We start from the raw sequence: 4,475 nt of genomic DNA on the forward strand, positions 1-4,475 counted from the left end.
CTATACTTGTGGGTTATCAAGTGCCTAGGAGGCGCTTAGGCGCTAGGCGGTGGCCAAATGCCTCGCCTAGGGTATAAGCGGAAGTCTAGGCAAGGCAAGCAAGAAATTGTCTACCTGAGTGAGAAATCTTGCCATATTGCATTGATATGCCAAACATGCCATATTCAAATGGCAGTAGCTGGTAGTTAAATTATTCATTCGACCTAAATTAATATTGACACAAATACAATACCACAAATACACCCTGATAGTCAAACTATATTACTGCCTAGGCCTCGCCTAGGGCGCTTAAGCACCGCCTAGGCACTAGGCGAAGGCCAACCACCTCGCTTACACCTACCGCTTTTTCCAACCTTGAAATAAACTAAGCGAGGCAATTTGTTGCTAAGCTTATGGTTGGGTCTTGTCCATCACATCATTCTCCTAATTATGTGATCCTGTCATCAAATGACAACTCATGTCTATGGTTAGGAAACCATAACCATCTTTCATCAACGAGCTAGTCTAGTAGAGGCTTATTAGGGACACGGTGTAGTTTATGTGTTCACACATGTATTTAAATTTCCGACCAATACAATTCTAGCATGAATAATAAACATTTATCATGAACGGGAAATATTTTAATAACCATTTTATTATTGCCTCTAGGGCATATTTCCAACAGTCTCCCACTTGCACTAGAGTCAATAATCTAGTTACAGTAATGAATCTCACACCCATAGAGTTCTGGTGCTTATCATGTTTTGCTCGTGGAAGAGGTTTAGTCAATGGGTCTGCCACATTCAGATCCGTGTGAATTTTTCAAAGTTCTATGTCTCCCTCCTTGATGTAATCGCGGATGGCGTTGAAGCGGCGTTTGATGTGCTTGGTCTTCTTATGAAACCTAAGCTCCTTGGCTATGGCAATTGCACCAGTCTTATCACAAAAGATCATCATTGGATCCGATGCACTAGGCACAACTCCTAGATCGGATATGAACCCCTTCACCCAGAATCCTTCATTCACCGCTTCCGAAGCAGCTATGTATTTCGCTTCACATGTAGATCCCGCTACGATGCTCTTCTTGGAACTGCACCAATTGACTGCTCCACCATTCAAAATAAATATGTATCTGGTTTGTTACTTCGACTCATCCGAATTAGTGTCAAAGCTAGCATTGACATAACCCTTTACGACGAGCTCTTCGTCACCTTCATAAACGAGAAACATGTCCTTAGTCCTCTTTAGGTACTTAGGATATTTTTGACCATTGTCCAGTGATCCACTCCTGGATTACTTTGGTACCTCCCTGCCAGACTTATGGCAAGGCACATACCAGGTCTGATAGACAACATGGCATACATTATTGAGCCTATGGCTGAGGCATAGGGGATGACCTTTATCCTTTCTCTTTCTTCTGCCGTGGTCGGGCTTTGAGTGTGACTCAACTTCACAGCTTGCAACATAGGCAAGAACCCCTTCTTCGCCTCGTCCATTTTGAACTTCTTCAAAATTTTGTCAACGTATGTGCTTTGTGAAAGTCCTATCAAGCGTCTTGATCTGTCTCTATAGATCTTAATGCCCAATACGGAAGCAGCTTCATCTAGGTTTTTCATTGAAAAACTCTTGTTCAAATAACCCTTTATGCTTTCCAGAAATTCTATATCATTTCCAATCAACAATATGTCATCCACATATAATATTAGAAATGTTACAGAGCTCCCACTCACTTTCTTGTAAATACAAGCTTCTCCATAAGTTTGTACAAAACCATAAGCTTTGATCACCTCATCAAAGCGTATATTCCAATTCCGAGATGCTTGCACCAGTCCATAGATAGATCGCTGGAGCTTGCATACCTTGTTAGCATCCTTAGGATCGATAAAACCTTCCGGTTGTATCATACACAACTCTTCCTTAAGGAACCCGTTAAGGAACGTTGTTTTGACATCCATCTGCCAGATTTCATAATCATAGTATGCGGTAATTGCTAATATAATTCTAACAGACTTAAGCATCGCTACGGGTGAGAAAGTCCCATCCTAGTCAAGTCCTTGAATTTGTCGAAAACCTTTTGCGACAAGTCGAGCTTTATAGATGGTGACATCACCATCAACGTCTGTCTTCTTCTTAAAGATCCATTTATTCTCAATGGCTTACCGGCCAACCGGCAAGTCCACCAAAGTCCATACTTTGTTTTCATACATGGATCCTATCTCGGATTTCATAGCCTCAAGCCATTTGTCGGAATCCGGGCTCATCATTGCTTCTTCATAGTCCGTAGGCTCGCCGTTGTCCAACAACATGACTTCCAGGACAGGATTACCTTACTACTCTGGTGCGGAACGTACCCTGGTCGACCTACGAAGTTCAGTAGTAACTTGATCCGAAGTTTCGGATCATCATCCTTATCTTCCTCTTCGGTTGGTGTAGGCATCACGAGAACTGCTTTCTGTGATGTGCTACCTTTCAATTCAAGAGAAGGTACAATTACCTCATCAAGTTCTACTTTCCTCCCACTCACTTCTTTCGATACAAAATCCTTCTCTAGAAAGGACCCATTTTAAGCAACAAAAATCTTGCCCTCGGATCTGTGATAGAAGGTATACTGAATGGTCTCTTTAGGGTATCCTACGAAGACGCATTTCTCGGCTTTGGGTTCGAGCTTATCAGGTTGAAGCCTCTTGACATAAATGTCGCATCCCAAACTTTAAGAAACGACAACTTAGGTTTTTTGGTCAAACCATAATTCATGCGGTGTCGTCTCAACGGATTTAGACGGTGCCCTATTTAAAGTGAATGCGGCTATCTCTAATGCATAACCCCAAAGCGATAGTGGCAAATCGGTAACAGACATCATAGAACGCACCATATCTTATAAAGTATGGTTACGTCATTCGGACACACCATTACGTTGTGGTGTTTCAGGTGGCATGAGTTGTGAAACAATCCACATTGTCTTAAATGAGAGCCAAAATCATAACTCAAATATGCACCTCCATGATTGGATCGTAGAAACTTTATTTTCTTGTTACGATGATTCTCCACTTCATTATGAAATTCCCTGAACTTTTCAAAGGTTTCAGACTTGTGTTTCATTAAGTAAATATACCCATATTTACTCAAATCACCAGTGAAGGTAAGAAAATAACGATATCCACCGCGTGCTTCAACACTCGCCGGACCGCATACATCAGTATGAATTATTTCCAATAAGTCACTAGCCCGCTCCATTGTTCCGAAAAACGGGGTTTTAGTCATCTTGCGCATAAGGCATGGTTCACATGTATCAAAATGATTCATAATCAAGTGATTTCAAAAGTCCATCAGCATGGAGTTTCTTCATGCACTTTACACCAATATGACCTAAGCGACAGTGCCATAAATATGCTGTACTATCATCATTAACTTTGCATCTTTTGGCATCAATATTATGAATATGTGTGTCACTACGATCGAGATTCAACAAGAATAAACCATTCACAAGGGGTGCATGACCATAAAAGATATTATCCATATAAATAGAACAACCATTATTCTCTGACTTAAATGAATAACCGTCTCGCAATAAACAAAATCCAGATATAATGTTCATGCTTAATGCAGGCACCAAATAAAAATTACTTAGGTTCATAACTAATCCCGAAGGTAAACGTAGAGGGAGCGTGCCGACGGTGATCACATCAACCTTGGAACCATTTCCGACGTGCATCGTCACCTTGTCCTTAGCTAGTCTTCGTTTATTCTGCACCTCCTGTTTCGAGTTACAAATATTAGCAAACGAACTAGTATCAAATACCAGGCACTACTACGAGCACTAGTAAGGTACACATCAATAACATGCATATCACATATACCTTTGTTGACATTGCCAACCTTCTTATCTGCCAAGTACTTGGGGTAGATCCGCTTCCAGTGGCCATTCCCCTTGCAATAGAAACACTCAGTCCCAGGTTTGGGTCCAGCCTTGGGTTTCTTCACGGGAGCGGCAACTGGCTTGCCATTCTTCTTAAAGTTCCCTTTCTTTCCCTTGCCTTTCTTCTTGAAACTGGTGGTTCTGTTGACCATCAACACTTGATGCTCTTGATTTCTACCTCCACGACCTTAAGCACTGCGAAGAGCTCAGGGATTGTTTTCTCCATCCCTTGCATATTATAGTTCATCACGAAGCTCTTGTAGCTTGGTGGCACTGACTGAAGAACCATGTTAATCGCTACTTCATCCAAAAGATTAACTCCCAACTGATTCAAGTGGTTGAAGTACCCAGACATTTTGAGTACATGCTCGCTAACGGAGCTGTTCTCTTCCATCTTGCAACTAAAGAACTTGTCAAAGGCTTCATACCTCTTAACCCGGGCGTGAGCCTGAAATACTAATTTCAGCTCCTAGAACATCTCATATTCTCCGTGGTGCTCAAAACGTGTTTGAAGCCCCAGTTCTAAGCCGTAAAGCATGACACACTGAACTATCGAGTAGTCATCAGAACGTGCCTGCCA

This window comes from Triticum aestivum, chromosome 7D (assembly GCF_018294505.1).
Source record: "Triticum aestivum cultivar Chinese Spring chromosome 7D, IWGSC CS RefSeq v2.1, whole genome shotgun sequence".
In the NCBI taxonomy this organism is placed as follows: Eukaryota; Viridiplantae; Streptophyta; class Magnoliopsida; order Poales; family Poaceae; genus Triticum; species Triticum aestivum.